This window comes from Chiloscyllium plagiosum, chromosome 24 (assembly GCF_004010195.1).
Source record: "Chiloscyllium plagiosum isolate BGI_BamShark_2017 chromosome 24, ASM401019v2, whole genome shotgun sequence".
Classification (NCBI taxonomy): domain Eukaryota; kingdom Metazoa; phylum Chordata; class Chondrichthyes; order Orectolobiformes; family Hemiscylliidae; genus Chiloscyllium; species Chiloscyllium plagiosum.
In genome coordinates, this window is record NC_057733.1 from 3,551,162 (window position 1) to 3,569,451 (window position 18,290).

The 18,290-nt window shown below is 41.2% G+C and overlaps 1 long non-coding RNA gene across 1 annotated transcript; it reads right to left on the bottom strand.

Moving 5' to 3' along the window:
- Window positions 1-16,737: 16,737 nt before the first annotated feature.
- Window positions 16,738-18,290, bottom strand: LOC122561976. The gene is made up of 2 exons (XR_006315180.1): window positions 18,015-18,290; window positions 16,738-17,119 (listed from the first exon to the last, which is right to left on the bottom strand). It is a non-coding gene; the product is annotated as an uncharacterized LOC122561976 (long non-coding RNA).

Below are 18,290 nucleotides of genomic sequence, written 5' to 3' on the forward strand. Positions count from 1 at the left end.
TGGACTGAGCTGCCAGAGGAAGTGGTGGAGGCTGGTACAATTACAACATTGAAAAGGCATCTGGATGGATATATGAATAAGAAGGGCTTAGAGGGATATGGGACAAATGCTGGCAAATGGGACTAGATGAATTTAGGATATCTGGTCGTCATGGACAAATTGGACTGAAGGTTCTGTTTCCATTCTGTACATTTCTATGACTGTATGAGTTAAGGCTCCAGTACTAACATGTGCTCCACCACTCATCACATTCCACCAAGCTGAAAAATCCCTTTTATTCCTGTTCTGTGCTTCCTGTTAGCCAGCCAATCTTCTGTCCATACGAACATGTTACCCCCTACACCATGAACTTTTACTTTCCCCAATGTTCTTTGATGTAGCACTTTATCAAATACCTTATAGAAGCTAAATGCAATACATCCACTGCTTCTCTGTTATCTGCAGCACACATTTTTATTCAAAGAACTCTAATAAATTAGTTACCTTTGACAGGATCAAGTTGGTTCCATCAGATTACCTTGAACTTATCCATGTGCTCTATTATAATACCTTTAACAATAGCTTCTGACATTTTCCCTGACATGTCAGAGAGGGGAAGGGGGAAAGGAAGATGGCCCCACAATTCTCTGACAGGGACCTGGAGATTCTGGTGTATGGAGTGGTGCAGATAGTGGAGGACCAGTGGAGAAGGCTGCACCACTGGCCTTGGGCAGTCTGGTCTGAGGTAACCACCCAAGTCAGTGCCATCTCCAGCCTCCCGAGGAACAGCCAATATGGCCAAGAGAAGATCAATTACCTTCCCTTGCTGCACCAGAGTAAGTGCCACATTCGTCTCTCGATCACCACACACTACTCTTTCTTTGCTACTGCATGGTTGTACAGCTGTTTGTGAGGCCTCTCCTGGAGTACTGTGTCCAGCTCTGGTCACCCTGTTGTAGAAGGATATTATTAAATTGGAGAGAGTTCAGAAGAGATTTACCAGGATGCTGCTGGGAATGGAGAGTTTGAGTTAGAAGAGGCTGTACAGGCTGCCATGTTTTTTCATCAGAGTAGGAGATTGAGAGGTGATCTTACAGAGGTTTATAAAATAATGAAAGCTATAGATAGAGTGAAGGGCACGTGTCTTTTTCCTAAGGTGGGGGATTTCAAGATTAGGGATATATTTTTAAGGAGAGAGATTTAATAAAGCCATGAGGGGCAATTTTGTTTACACAGGCGGAGGTTTGTGTGTGGAATGAACTTCCAGAGGAAGTGATGGATGTGGGTACAGTCACAACATTTATGTGAATAGGAAATGTTTGGAGGGATAAGGGCCAGTAGCAGGCAGATGGGCCTAGTTTAGTTTGGGATTATGGTCGACATGGACTGGTTGGACCGAAGGGTCTGTTTCCATGCTGTATGATTCTATGCCATGATTCCATGAACTCTTCTAGTTCAAGCTCCACCACTCTCAGCATTGTCTGCAATGTCTTCCCTCATTTATTGTGACACACCCCAATGCACACTTTCTGTGCTGCCTACTCACTCCCTCAGAACACCTCAACACCTTTCCCTATTCTCGCAATAACAGCTATGCCAGGCACTTTCATCTCACTCAATCTCTTCTCTCACTCCAGGTGAAGACAGTCTCTAACACGGCAGACTGAGGCTGTATGGATGTGATACTCAACGTTCAGCTCCTCACCACCTACTGGGGTACAGAGAAATCCATGTCATGACCACTGAGTCAGTACCATACTTCATACTACTGCAACACTCACAGTGATAGCTGGGTGTGGAGATGTAACTGACTTGATTATAGGTGGTGGAGGGGGAAGGGAGGGTGGTTTGTTGATGCTGGTGAACAAGAGACTAACTGGGAAGGATGGCTAAGTAAATGATTAACTTATTGCTCTGTAATTGATTTCCTCACCCTGAAATACGCGTTGACTGTTATGTCAAATTTTATCCCCCTGAAAAATACATACCAGCGCAGTGATTGAGATAAATTTACAAAAAATGATTTTAAAAGTGAAACGGTTGGACAGGGTTGTACAAGATGATACACACTACTCCCATTGTGAAGTGGATGGGAGTGAATCTGAAGGCTATGAATGTGGAGCCAATCAAACAGAGTACTTTGTCCTGGATGTTGTCAAGCTCCTTGAATGTTGTTGCGGCTGCACTTATCCACGAAGTGATGAGAAATAATAGCTTCTGTATGAGTCAGATTTTAGCAGGGCTTTCATCTTTAGGTAGATAAGGTGACGTAAATTATAAGGCTGTACAAGTACAAAGACATATTTTAATTAGCTTCGAACTTGAAATCTATAAATACGATATTTTGTTCATCTATTGTAAATAAATCTCCCATACTGTTTCCAAAATGAAACTTCTTTTTTCCAAAATGTCTTTTATAGCGAATTAGTGTCATATCTGCAGTTCCTTTTAAAAATGAATTGCAAACAACTAGCACCCTCCAGTGTTCTTTGGCTTTATTCTGGTAATTTCAGGTTTCAGTAATTTTTCCAGGTTAATGCCCCTCCTCACACTTTGTTGAGATCTGCAGTGGATAGACTAGATGAACATTAATTGTGTTCTTTAGATTCCTGTTAAAATGACTCATGTCTTCGGGATTTTTATTCAAACAAGTGTCTGCGACTGTTGTCAGAGAGTTCTAATGAACAGCCACGTGCTGAACATTTGAGGAGAGTGAGTGAGATATTTGGATCATGAAAGAACCTGAACGGACACAGGCTGTGACAGAATGATTTAACTTTTGTTGATGATGAGTTAGAACAGGGCCTTCCAAGTTATAATCCGACAAACAAATGAATGACTTTTAAGCATTTTCTCAGGTAAAATAAATATTATTCCTTTGACTCACAGCTCCACACATTGTAATCAGCCCCTCACCCTCCCATTATGTGTATGTGCAGCCTTCATTACAGGACTGTAATGGTGCAGAGGGAGGACTGCCCATTATGTCTTTTCCAGCTCTCTGAGCACTTTAACTTCGTGTCAAATTGCTTTGTTTTCCCTGTAACCCTGAACATTGTTTCTACTTAAATAACCATCTTCAATGCCTATCTTCAATGCCTCAGTTGAACCTGTCTCCAGCACATTTCCAGGCAGTACATTCCAGACCCTAACTACTTGCTGAGTTAAAACCTTTTTTTTCTCAGCTTGCATTTACTTCTTCTGTCAAACGCTGTATATCTGTTCTGTCTTGTTTTTGATCCTCTTATGAGCAGGAATAGTTTCTCCATAGCCACTCTGTCCACAGCCCTCGTGAGATGTTGAAAACTTAGTCAGAGAGTCATACAGCACAGAAGAGGACCTTCGGCCCATCGGGTTTACACCGACCTAATTACACTAGTCATGCTTTCCACCACTTGGCTCATAGTCTTGAATTTTATGACATTCCAAGTACTCATCCATGTACATACATTTTTAAGTAAAGGTATTGAGGGTTACAAGCTAAAGGTAGCTATATGGAGGAAGGCCACAGATCAGTCATAGAGATGTACAGCAGGGAAACAGACCCTTCGGTCCACCTTGTCCATGTCAACCACATAATCCAGTCCTATTTACCAGCATTTGGCCCATATTCCTCTAAATCCTTCCTACTCATATACCTTTTCAACGTTGTAATTGTACCAGCCTCCACCACTTCCTCTGGCAGCTCATTCCGTACATACACTACCCTCTGCCCCTAGATCCCGGTTAAATCTTTCCCTTCTCACTTTAAACTTATACCCTCTAGTTTTGGACTCTCATTACCTGAGGAAAAAGACCTCGGTTATTCACCCTACCCATTCCCCTCAAGGTTTTGTAAACTTCTATTAGGTCACCCCTCAGCCTTTGATGGTCCAGGGAAAAAGCCCCAGCCTAGTCGGCCTTTCCCTATAGCTCAAACCCTCCAACTGTGGCTACATCCTTGTAAATCTTTTCTGAACCCTTTCAAATTTAACATCTTTCATATAGCAGGGAGACCAGAATTACACGAATATTCCAAAAGTGGCCTAACAAATGTGCTATACATGTCCTCCCAACTCCTATTCTTACTGATCAATGAAGGCAAGCATGCCAAATGCCTTCTTCACCACCCTGACTACCTGTGACTCCACTTTCAAGGAACTATGCACCTACATCCCTAGATCTATTTGGTAACACTCGCTAGGGCCCTACCACTGACGGTATAAGTCCTGCCCTGATTTGCCTTACCAAAATGCAAATCCTCACACTTATTTAAATTAAACTCCATCTGATTTCATTGAATGACAGGACAGGCTCTAGAGTCGGAATGGCCTACTCCTGTTCCTATGCCACTTGTTTTAGGAGATGTTCTGATTATTCATATAGCAACTAGTAATATCTCCCACAGTTTTGTCACAATTTCACTCCTTTTAGAAATGTATTTCCTATTTCCATTAGCCCTGAAACTGAGATTTTGACCTGTTTGTTGTTGATTGTTGTCCTCTCCTCTTCTGCCTCACTTACTGTCTCACTCAACTCACTCCTACTATCCCCTTAAATCGATCTTCCCAGCCCTCCTCCCAGTCCTGAGCTCCCACTGCCTACCTCATAGCCAATCACTGTTGCACTCTCTGGTAAGGGCAGCGAGGGAGCATCCAGCTGAGTGGTGAGGGGTAAACAAGGGAGAATATGATTGGGGGAAGGATAAATGGGTGATGAGGGTGTGATGAGGGATGTAGGGAGTGAGCAGTGAGGGGCATTTAAGTGCAGCGGCAAGGAACTTAATGAGTGGAATCATAAGCAGATTGGCAAATGGGGCAGAGAGGGGATTGGTGAGTGACTCAGAGAGGAATGTGAGTGATATAAATGGAATGTGAGTGACAGACGGAGGAGATTGGTGAGTGATAGGGGAGATGGTGAGTGATAAAAAGAGGGGAATAGTGAGTGACAAAGTGGGAGATAGTAAGTGGCAGAGGGGTTAGTGAATGATAGAGAGGGTGATAGGGAGTGACAGAGAGAGTAATAGTGAGTGACAGAGAGGGGAATAGTAAGTGATATAGAGGGAAATGTGAGTAATAGAGAGGGGAATGAGAGTGTCACGGGGGGATATTGTGTTTCAGAGAGGAGATAGTGAATGATAGAGAGGGGGATAGTGAGTGACAGAGCAGTGTATTTAATATAATTTCATTAGATTGGTTTATTGTGGGTGTTTAATGACAATAATAGAGCACATTGAACAAGATGCTAACTCTCTAAGTAAATATGATGGGCAGTTAAATGGTCTTCAAGACTATTGCCTGGCACGGTGGAAGAAATACATTTTTCCATGGTTATTTTAGGTCCATTTAAAACAGATAACTTAATAAAAAGTTGAAGATCATGCTTGATGAGTTGAAAACAATAAAATTGCAGAACACCGATGCTGTTGTAGGAGATAGGTTAACAGTGGTGATTACTAAGAGTCAGATGCCAAGGCAGAAAAGGATATTGGAGCTGTTGGGAGCCTGGACTTGGCTGAGGCCACCATCCCAGAAGGGAGGTTAATCTCATGGGTCAATGAGGAGACAAGATGAAATGACTTTTTGTGAAAGAAGAACATTTAGGGGCAGAACAATTAGAAGAGTGGACAAGGGCAAATGGTGTTCCAGGATGGAATTATGGATTTACTCATGTTTGATTGGTTGGAGAGAAATCAACTAGTTGTCTTAACACTGATTTACAACTCCTATCCATTTGACACTACTTGACCAGCGACATATCATTCTTCCCTTCACCTTGTTCCCAGTACACCTGTTAACCTGGTCAAACTGAGGGCTGAATTTTCCCAACACTGGAGATGGTCATGAAGCTGGGGAGGGCCAGGAAAATAGAGGAAGCTATTCCAGGCAGACTTGTTATTCATTCATTACAATTCTCTGACTTTATCAAGAACTGATCATCCAGTTGAATTGGAAGTCTGCTGCTTAAGGATGACCTGATGCATTTTATATGGTATGATCTGCCTGTATAAGCACACAAAACAACACTTTTCACAGTATCTTGGTACATGTGACTCCAATAAATCTATAAACCAATTAATCAATTCATATGCAATTTGTCACTATACTTTCAAACCTTAGTAAATCCTTGGTTTCCTAGATCCTCGGGGTGATCTACGCAGGGGATATGTTCTGGCATTGATGTTTCTCTTGAATGATTGACTCTTTTGGAGCATCTTTAGTTTCCTTAAATGATGTCAGAGAAGATAGTTATGTAACTGAAAGAGGTAAGCTTCTCCTCTGTTCTTTATAATGAGGTAGAAGTGCATGTGTCCTTCCAACTTCTTACATTTTCATTTGGATAACATTGACCTTGTATCAAATTCAGTCATAGATTGTAAAGCTGATTGTCGTGGTACTACTTGCTCTGAACTGACTATACCAGGAGTATAGCACCAACTGCTGGTAGTTGTGGTATCAAGCATATCCATAATCAGACTTTAAAGATTTCTCCATAGAAGGGGGGAGCGATTGAATAATTCCTCCTCCTGGTGAAATTAGTAATATCTTCTGAATTCTCAATCATGTTGTGTTGTTGTACAACTGTGTAAGTCATTTCGATTGTACAGATTTCCCAGGTTCAATGAATGTGCTTCTGAGACCTGGGAAGTCTTCTTGCTGAGTAGAGTTATTGTTGATCACTGGTATTTGACTTAACAGACAGAAACGGACCCTTTGGTCCAACTCGTCCATGCCAACCAAGTTTACCAAACTAAACCAGTCCCATAATCTTCTAACCCTTTCCTATTCATGTACCTGTCCAAATATACTTTAACTGTTGTAACTGTACCTGCATTAACCACTTCCTCTGACAATTCATTCCAGACACGAACCATTCTCTGTGTGAAAACAATGCCCCTCAGGTCCCTTTTAAATTTTTCTCTTCGCACCTTAAAATCATGCCCTTTTGTGTTGAACTCACCTATCTGAGGGAAAAGACCTTTGCTATTCACCTTACTTATGTCCCTCACCATTTCACAAACCTCGATAAGGTCACCACTCAACCTCGTACACTCCAGTGGAGCAAGTCACAGCCTGTCCAGCCTCTCCTTCAAACTCAAACCCTCCAGTCCCAGGACAACCTGATAAATCTTTTCTGCACCCTCCCTAATTTAATACTATCCTTCCTCAGCACGGTGACCAGAACTGGGCACAGTATTCCAAAGTTGGCCTCACCAATGTCCTGTACAACCGCAATATGACATGCCAAATCTTGAACTCAATGGTCTGAGGAATGAAGGTAAGCATGCTAAGTGCCTTTTTTACAACTCTGTCTGCCTGTGACACAGCTTTCAATGGACTATGTAGTTGAACGCCTCTGTTCTACAACTAGTTTTGCATACATCCACATATTACAGCAAGTTCTGTAGAGGAAAACCAGAATATCAAGACTTCCCTTCATTAGAACACATATCATCAGATGTTTGTCAGAGAAATTTGCCCAATAAAGCAGAGACCACGCAAAACTGGCTTCTTCCTCAGGTTGGGGAAGAGAAATTCTGATCTACCTGCACAGACTGTCAGTTCTGTGTCAGCCTAGTCAATTTCTCTTCCAGCGATATCGCTTGTAATAAACAGCTTGTCAATTTCACCCGATCTGGTTTGCGTGGTCTCTGCTTTATTGGGCAAATTTCTCTGACAAACATCTGATGATATGTGTTCTAATGAAGGGAAGTCTTGATATTCTGGTTTTCCTCTACAGAACTTGCTGTAAGATGTGGATGTATGCATTACTAGTTCTGTGGTTCAGTTGCTGTTTTTCACTCCTATATATTCTCAGGAAATGTCACATTTCCCCACCTAAGTTGCAATAATGGGATGAAGCAGGATATTGTTTGTCATATGTGTGTCTTAATAACCTCATATCTGGAATGGTAACTTCTAGTTTCAAAGGATTTAAAGATGTTTTGTGTTAGCCCATCCTGTCATGTTTTGGTGTTTTTGTACCTTAGGAAGTTGTCTAAAGTCTAATCCTCTTCCTGAGCTAAGATAAACTGCTGTTCCCATCATCCTCTCATACTGTTTTTGAATCTTAGCTTCTACCACATCAAGATAGCTCCTTCCAGTGTAAGACACAATTTTAATTGTGACATTTCTGAAAGAGATGAATCATAAATTCTGACACAACTCTGTCTAGAATAATTATGGTTGTAAATCACCATAATCACAAAATTCTGACAATGTATTAATGTTTTTTGTTCATTCATGGGATGAGGGTGTCACTGGTTAGGCCTGCATTCCTTGCCCATCTCTAATTGCCCAGAGTTAAGAGTCAACCATATTGCTGCGGGTCTGGAGTTACATGTAGGCCAGACTAGGTAAAGATGGCATTTTTGTTCCCTCAAGGACATTAATGAACCAGATTGGTTTTTCCAACAATTGACAATGGAATATATGGTCATCATTAGATTCTTAATTGCAGATTTTTACTGAATTCAAATTCCACCATCTGTCATGGCAGGATTCAAACCCCCTGGATTCCCAGAACATACCAGACCCTCTGGATTAACAGTCCAGCAATAATATCACTTGGTCATAGACTCTCTCATAAAATCGGTTCATAAGTTTACCCAATAGTATTGTCAACAAGTTTTCCAGGAAGCTGTAATTCTTCTGTTCATCTTGATCTCTCTATTATACAATTGGTACTTGATGTAAAGTAATTGTCAAAAGTTCTTATAACATTATCTAAGTGGTCTGTCTCTTCTTTTATATTTTGTCATGTTAAAAGTTGATTTGTAACCAGAACTATACAACTTGTTCTTCTCTGGGTTTCTATAATAATCCTGTAAATATATGAATTGTCTTTTCCATGTAATCTAGTTCCGTTCCTGCCTGAAGAATTTGTGATTTTAGATCAATTTGTTTCTCCAATTTAAATAATTTACTTGAAAGCGGTTCCAGGACTCTCTTTGTAGATCGAATAGATTTCACTGTTCAGTAATTTAAATCACCTCAGCAGTGTTAAATGTTGAATTTTCTTCAGCAAGATTTTCATTATTGTCTTTCATTCTTGGAAAACAAAGATGATTATTAATAAAGGCTTATCCTTATCCTTTATTGCATTTATGAAGATTTTTAAAAACATTTTTCATTTATTGTTCTTGCCGGACATTTTCTTTATCTCTGTCAAAGTTAAGAACTTCTAAATCATTCCATAATTATCCTCCTGTTTGCTATGAACATTGTTTCAAGTGTTGAAAGATCATTTAAGTACTTTAAAATGAAGGAACACCATAATTTACATATTCTCCCAAAGTGGAAGGAAGACTGTTACTTTGCATTGTTTTCTCCTTCTTTTTCTTAGTGATTTCCATGTCCCTTTTAAAACTGTGGGCATTTCATGATCTTTTTGCTTTTTTGCTCAGCATTTCAGTTAAAAAAGATATGCACTTCTTAAATAAATATTTTCAGCTGAGCAATAAAAATATATTTTTCCCTTCAGAACATCTTTTTTGATAAACTCAAATTTTCCAACTCATGATTTTTTAATGATAACTTATTATTTTCCCTGGAGTATCAAAGGCTGAAGGGTGACCTGATAGAAGTTTATAAAATCATGAGGGGCATGGATCGGGTGAACAGCCAAGATTTTTTTCCAAGGAAGGCAGAGTCCAAAACTAGAGGGTGTAGGTTTAAGGTGAGACGGGAAAGGTTTAAAAGGGACCTAAGGGGCAACTTTTATCACACAGAAGCTGGTATGTGTATGGAATGAGCTGCCAGAGAAAGGGGTGGTGGCTGATACAATTGCAACATTTAAAAGGCATTTGGATGGGTATATGAATAGGAAGGGTTTGGAGGGATATCGGCCAGGTGCTGGCAGGTGAGATTAGGTTGGGTTGGGATATCTGGTCGGATATCGGACGAGTTGGACCAAAGGATCTGTTTCCATGCTGCACATCTCTATGACTCTAATTTCTCCTTAACTGTGAATATTTTCACCCTTCCACTGAGGGTGACTCACATCAGGTGTTTAATATAAGCGACTATACCACAGAATCGTAGAATCATACAGTATGGAAGATACTCTTTGACCCATCAAGTCTGTACTGTCAAACAAAACATTACCACTGCACTAATCTCACTTTCCCGCACTAGGCATGCAGCCTTGAATGTTACGACACTTCAAGTATTCATTCCAGTACTTTTTAAAAGTTTTGTTTCAGATTTATCCCCTTGTGGGTAATTTACCATAAGTTACCTTTAATTCAGCTACTTCCTAAGAAAACGCATAAGTTCTGAAACAACGATTCAAACTTTACTGCATGTAGCAACCAAAATAAGACCTCTCAAGTAAGCAAGTATAAGTCTTGCAACCGAATTTAGCTTTTACTCAATTACTGGTGAAATCTGGCCAGGATTTCAACCAACGATGCCTGTCTCTGGAAATGTTCAAAGTTTGATCCTCGTGCAGTGTTGTTCTCTAAAATCCTGCTGTTCCGGTGTTGGATTTTTATACAGTTTTCTCTCTTTCAAGTTTATCGTGTGGCATTATTAATATTCTTTAGATTCTTTAATCCCTAACATTGATTATGGAGACCTCAGGTCTGCAGCTTGCCCTCTTATCAGAAGTAGATCCACTGTTCCTTGTTGCATTAGGGGATGGCTGTCTGTTTAAAACACAGCTCTTCCTGCATTCAACCCTTTCACTACAAAACATTACTTATGCAGGCAGATCTTAATTGCCCATGTGTCATGAGATAGCAGGTTATCAAATACAATCGTAGAATTTCTACAGTATGGAGGCAGGCCACTCGGCCTATTGAGTCACACCGAAGACCATCCCACCCAGACCCATCCCCCCATACTCTATTCCTGTAATTATTTCCCATGCCTAACCTACTTAGTCTGCACATCCCTGGACACCAATGGGCACTTTAACATGGCCAATCCACCTAGCCTGCACATCCTTGGACTGTAAGAGGAAAACATTTGTATCTGGAGGAAACCTGTACAGACACAGGGAGAATGTGCAAACCCCACACAGACAGTCACCTGAAGGTGGAATCAAACTCTAGTCCCTGGCACTGTGAGGCAGCAGTGCTAACCACTAAGCCACCATACCACCCTAACCTAATAAGTGTTATCTCCTTTCTTCCAACAAACAGCTTGTTCATATTGTTTCTTCACAGAAACAGTTAATTCACATGCTGTTTCTAATTCCTTTCTATCAGCTTCTTGTTGTCCCTTTCATTTCAAGAAACTCTGAATTCCAGAGTTATTGTTGCTTCTTTCCATGTGTAACAGTTTATCTTTGTTGATGTATTTAATCTATGAAGTTATTAAAGTTGTGAAGTTTACCCTATCATAGTTATCTTCTCAAGTCTTTCTTAATGTCTAGTTTTTTAAAAATGTTTTATAGGCAGGCATCAGTTCTGCTGTACTTTTACCCGCTGGCTGTCACATTCATAGAAGCTGACAGGTTTTCCGCACTTATGAGCTGCTGAATATTTAAAAGTCACTCACAATTTTCTGACAGAATATTTTCTTCTTCCTTCTCGTCAGATCGCTGTGACTTCTGTCGAACTAAAGATCTGTTTGTCAGGGTGTTGCCGCTGCTAGTATATCTTATAAGGTAATAATGCCAGCCACTGCTACTTTCTTGTAAAGGTTGATTTCTGCTGGAATAATCTGTAAAGCCTTGGGGAGATTTGCTGCAATGTTTCTTGCAGGTTGTAGTCTAAAGTATGTAGGGAAGGATGGCCCTGTAAACTCTGCAGCGGATGTTAAACTCAAACTTGATGAACAGTAAACAGTCAAGGTAGTAAATACTGCAGATTGGAGGTGGTTGTCTAGCAGTAATCCAGAATCCCAGGTTAAAATTCTGGGGACATATGTTCAAATGCCACCATTCAATGAACATTTCAATAAGAATCTGGAATAAAAGGCTAGTTTAATGTAATGACTGTTAATGTCTAAAAACTCAACTGGTTCACTAATATTCAGGGAAGGAATTCTACTGTCCTTACTTGAGTGTACAAGTGACTCCAGACACACAGCAATTTGATTGATTCTCAAAAGCCCCCTCTGGGCAATTAGACATGGTCAACAAATGTTGGCCTATCCAGGCTACATCATATTAGAGAACAGTAATTACATTATATCTGAGGTGCACGATGGCTTCCTGTAGGAGATCAGATTCAACTTGATAGTATGTCCACTATTAACCTCATTCCAGCCTTGGTTCAAACATGGAAGAGGTGAGGTGAGAGTGACAGTCCTTGAATCAAGGCCACTTTTGGCTGAGTTTGGCATCAAGTCGCCCGAGCAAAACTGGAATCAATAGGAATTGGGGGAAAATTCTTCATTGTTTGGATGGCTTGGTTGATGGAGGTCAGTTATATCAGTTCGAGGACATTCTTGCAGGAGTTCCTCAGGGTAACGTTCCTCAACCATCTTCAGTCATCAATGACCTTCCCTCCAAGATAAGGTTTGAAATTGGGTTTTTGCCAATGATTGCACAATATTCAGTACTGTTCATGACGCTACAGGTACCAAAAACAGTTCATGTCTAAATGCACTAACAGCTGGACAATATTCAGGCTTCCCCAGCACATGTGGCAAATAACATTTGCATCACACAAATGACAATAGTGACCATCTCCAATACGAAAGAATTACTCTCACCCCTTAAGTACTATGGAAAGAAGTGCCGCAGTCTTAAAAAAAAAGGAACTAGACTGATTGAGAGCTGTGTTTATACTGCAGCTTCATTCAATTGCTGGGGAAGGAGAGATAAGACGGCATTGCACTGAGGTGTATGTGCAGACCAAGATTCGGCCAGCAACAGGTTGTTGACTGGTTTGTGTAAATGTGACCAGTTGTGGATCAGTCTGATGATAGCTCTTGATTGGCTCTTGGCAGCTGAACAGCTTGGGTGTCTACAACAGGATGAAGAAACGTCTGGATCGCTGGAAGAACAAGATCTGTGTCTCTGTCTCTATACAGTAAAAGTGCCTGAAGCCTAAAGAAAGCCAGTTATTGTCTCCCACCACTTTTTGGATATCAAAAAATAATAGGAACATGAAAAAGGAATAGAGCAATAATATTATGAGTGACTTTAATCTTCAGTTGGGTCAATCAAGTTGGAAAGGGCAACTATGACAAGTTGATAGAGTACATTAGGGGTAGTTTCCTAAAGCAATATGTCATGGAGTTAATCAGAGAATAGACTATCTTTGATCTGGTAATGGATAATGATTTAATAAATGATCTCAGAGGAAAAGTACCCGAGGAAATAGTGATCATAACATGATCAAATTTAATACTCAGTTTGAGTATGAGAAACTTGGGTCAGAAACAATTGTGTTTAATCTAAATAAAGAAAATTACAATGAAATGAGGATAGAGTTAGCTAATGTGGACCGGGCGGATAGATTAGCAGGAATGATACTAAGCAATCAGGAATGAAACTAAGGCAGATATTTAAGGAAGTAAATCGTGACTCTCAGCAAAAATACAAACCTGCAAGGAGGAAAGATTTTTGGAGAGGGATAAACCAATCATAGCTAACTAAGAACTTTAAGAAGGCAAAAGTCAGTGATAGCCAAGAAGACTGAAATAAATTCAGAATCTGGCAAAGGAGAACTAAACAGATAATGAAGAGACAGAAAATAAGCTACAATGGCAAACTGGCAAGGAATATAAAAACTGACAGTAGGAGCTTCTTTAAATATATAAAAGGGAAGACAGAGGTCAACATGAACCTTAGATAATGAATCTGGCAAGATAGTAATGAGGAACAAGGAAAAGGCAGAGAAGTTAAACAGATATTTTACATCAGTGTTTATGGTGGAAGATACATTGACCATCCCATTAATAGTAAAGAATATGGGGAGGAATTAAATGAGAGAAGTAAACTTAGACAAACTAATAGAGCTAAAGGCAGATAAAACCCCTGGCCCTGGTGACTTGCATCCTAGGATCCTAAAATAAGAAGCTACAGAAATAATGGATGCATTGGTTGTAGTTTTCCAAAGATCTTCAGATTGTGGAGAAGTACTGGACAACTGGAAAGTGCCAATGTGATACACGTATTTAAAAAGGGAGTGAGGAGAAAAGTGAGTTACTATATGCTGCCTCACCTAACACCTATTGTTATAAAAACAATGAAATCGATTATTAAGGAAGTGATAGCAGCACATTTAGAAAATCATGATCTAACCAAGCAGACTCAGCGTGACTTCACGAAAGGAAAATCCTTTAGAGATTTTTGAGGAACTCTCAACCACAGTAGATGGAGGGGAACCAGTAGATGTGTTGTTTTGAATTTCAGGATAATGTTCAGCATGGTGGTGGCTTGTTTTTCAGACTGGAGGCCTGTGACCAGTGGAGTGCCACAAGGATCAGTGCTGGGTCCTCTACTTTTCTTCATTTATATAAATGATTTAAATGTGAGCATAACAGGTATAATTAGTAAGTATGCAGGTAACAACAAAATTAGAGGTGTAGTGGACAGCGAAGAAGGTTACCTCAGTTTACAATGGGAGTTTGAACAGATGGGCTAATGGGCTGAGAAGTGGCAGATGGAGTTTAATTTGGATAAATGCGAGGTGTTGCATTTTGGGAAAGCAAATCTTAGCAGGACTTATACACATAATATTAAAGTCCGAGGGAGTGGTGCTGAACAAAGAGACCTTGGACTGCAGGTTCATAGCTCCTTGAAAGTAGAGTTGCAGGTAGATAGGATTGTGAAGAAGGCATTTGGTATGCTTTCCTTTATTGGTCAGAGTATTGAGTACAGGAGTTGGGAGGTCATGTTGCGGCTGTACAGGACATTGGTTAGGCCACTGTTGGAATATTGCATGCAATTCTGGTCTCCTTCCTTTCAGAAAGATGTTGTGAAACATGAAAGGGATCAGAAAAGATTTACAAGGATGTTGCCAGGGTTGGAGGAATTGACCTACAGGGAGAAGCTGAAAAGGCTGGGGCTGTTTTCCCTGGAGCATCGGAGGCTGAGGGGTGACCTTATAGAGGCTTAGAAAATTGTGAGGGGCATGGATAGGATAAATAGACAAAGTCTTTTCCCTGGGGTCAGGGAGTCCAGAACTAGAGGGCATAGGTTTAGGGTGAGAGGGGTAAGATATAAAAGAGACCTAAGGGGCAACTTTTTCACACAGAGGCTGGTATGTGTATGGAATGAGCTGCCAGAGGAAGTGGTGGAGGCTGATACAATTGCAACATCTAAAAGGCATTTGGATGGGTATATGAATAGAAAGGGTTTGGAGGGATATGGGCCGGGTACTGGCAAGTGGGACTAAAACCTGCGCCCACACCTCTCCATCCAAGGCCCCAAAGGAGCCTTCCATACCCAAAGTTTCACCTGCATATCCCCCAATGTCATTTAATGTATCTGTTGCTCCTGATGTGGTCTCCTCTACATTGGGGAGACTAGACACCTTCTTGCAGAGCACTTCAGGGAACATCCCTAGGACACCCGCATCAACCACACCGCCCTGTGACCGAACACTTCAACTCCCCCTTCCACTCTGCCGAGCACATACAGGTCCTGGGCCATCTCCACTGCTGCTCCCTCACCACCCGACTCCTGGAGGATGAAAGCCTCATCTTCCACTTCAGAACGCTTCAACCCCAGGGCATTAATGTGGACTTCACCAGTTTCCTCATTTCCCCTCCCCCCACCTTACCTCAGTTCCAAACTTCCAGCTCAGCTCCATCCTCATGACCTGTACCACCTGTCCATCTTCCTTCCCACCTATCCGCTCCACCCTCCTCTCTGACCTATCACCTTTACCCCTTCCTCCCTCCACCTATTGCACTTTCAACTACCTTCTCCCCAGCCCCACCCCATCCCATTTATATCTCCACTCCTGAGGCTCCCAGCCTTATTCTTGACGAAGGGCTCCTGCTCGAAACATCAATTTTCCTGCTCCTTGGATACTGCCTGACCTGCTGTGCTTCTCCAGCACATCTCTAATCTTGACTCTATTCATTGGAGTTTAGATGAGATGATCTTATTGAAACGTACTGGATTCTGAAGGAGCTTAACAGTAAATGTTGAGATGTTTCCCCTTATCGGACTGTCTAGGACCGCGTTATCTCAGAATAAAAGGGTGCCAATTTAAGACTGAGATGGGGAGTAATTTCTTCTCTCAAAGGGTTGAGAGTCTTTGGAACTCCTTACCAAATAGAGCAGCGGGGACAGAGACCGTGTGTATATTTAAGGCTGAGATAGCTACATTCTTGATTATTAGGGGAAATCAAACGTTGTGGGGTAAAGGGAGGAAAGTGGACTTGAGGAATGTTTTAGATTAGATTAGATTACTTACAGTGTGGAAACAGGCCCTTCGGCCCAACAAGTCCACACCGCCCCACCGAAGCGCAACCCACCCATACCCCTACATTTACCCCTTACCTAACACTACGGGCAATTTAACATGGCCAATTCACCTGACCTGCACATCTTTGGACTGTGGGAGGAAACCGGAGCACCCGGAGGAAACCCACGCAGACACGGGGAGAACGTGCAAACTCCACACAGACAGTCGCCTGAGGCGGGAATTGAACCCGGGTCTCTGGCGCTGTGAGGCAGCAGTGCTAACCACTGTGCCACCGTGCCACCCACGGTTGGATCAGCCATGATCCTAGCGAATGGTGGAGCAAGCTTGAGGGGCCAAATAGCCTCCTCGTGTTCCCATTCCTTAATTAACAGACTGTTAGTTTTTATTTTATGTCGTAATATTTTATGTGGCACACATTCAAATATTGGTGAAGATCCATGTACACCCACGTGTCCTGGTTCCCTTTTATTAAACACTTTTTGTTACATTCTCAAAGAACTTTAAAAAAATTACTGAAGGACAATTTCCCTTTCACAAAACAATTTTTGCCTAATCACATTATGATTTTCTAAGTATCCTCCTTAACAATGGATTAATGCAAATTTCCTAGGACAAATGTCAGGCACACTAGCCAATAATTTTGTAGCTTGTCTCCCTCTTTCCTTGTGTAAAGTTGTTTCAGCTGCTGTGTTTCCAATCCTTCTTGCCGAAACCACTGCCTCTTTAACAACATGTGGCATCATTTTATATTTTTCTCCCCAACATAAACAACATCCCATATAAACAGACGTTTTTGGAGAAACACAGCAAGTCTGGCAGCATCTGTAGAGAGAAAGCAGAGTTAATATTTCAGGTTCAGTGACCCTTCTTCAGAACTGATGGTAGCTAGGAAAAGTTGGCATATGCTGAAGATGGTGTGTGGGGGCAAGGGGAAAGAGTAAATGATGGGTGGAGATGGTGGAGCCCAGAGAAACAGAAAACAATTATTGGACGGACAAAGGAGTGGGTGAAGATCAGCCTGGGAAAATCAACAGCTTCTAATGGGGGGGCCATCAATAGCTGATAATGGGTAGCAACCCATGTGATGACAATGCCTGGTGTGTGGGATTGGGGTAAAGACATGGAAGGACATGATCAGGCCCTAAAAATATTGAGTCCTGAAGGCTGCAGAGTCTCCAAGCAGAAAATGAGTTGCTGTATCCCACAGTAGCCAATATTTTTGTTTAATACCATTGAGTAAGTTTTCAAATTGTCTTCAATCTGTTCCTGTGTTTATGCAGTTTATGACATCAGTTTACACAGGTTATACTCATAGCATACTCATTACTGTAATTGTTGTATATGGTAGATATGACATATAAAAAGCTACTCTAATCTACTCCAGGTGAACAGATGTTTTATTATGTCATGTGCCAGCAAGGTTTCAGACACAGAATATAACAGCCATTCATTTTTGAAAAACAAAGGTTCTTTCTGTCTGCTTCAGTCTATTAATTTACCAGGTTTTAAAATATTACATTAAAAACCTGTAGCTACTCTAATGCCAATCCTTCCCTTATCGCATCACTAAAATTTTAAGAGTGTTGTGAATTCTGCTGCTTGTACTGGCATAATTCCCTTGCTGCAAAAGAAAATGGTCATAACTTAATGGTGTGAAAATTAAGAGGAAGAAAAAAGGCTGAAAAGGCAGAAAAATCCTACAATGTGAAAACATTACCTGTAATCTCTCATCTCGGAAATAATTTTGAAAGACTATCATTCTCCATTCACTCAAAGAAAGTCTCCCCTTGTTCCAGTGGTAATATCCCGGACCCAAAGTGCACCCCACAATCAACGTCACTCCCAATCTGATCATTGTCACATTGTGGACTTATGGGATCTTGCTGTGCGTTAATTGGGTGGTGCTTTAAGACAGGATGAAAGTGAGGCCTGCAGATGCTGGAGATCAGAGTCTAGATTAGAGTGGTGCTGGAAAAGCACAGCAGGTCAGGCA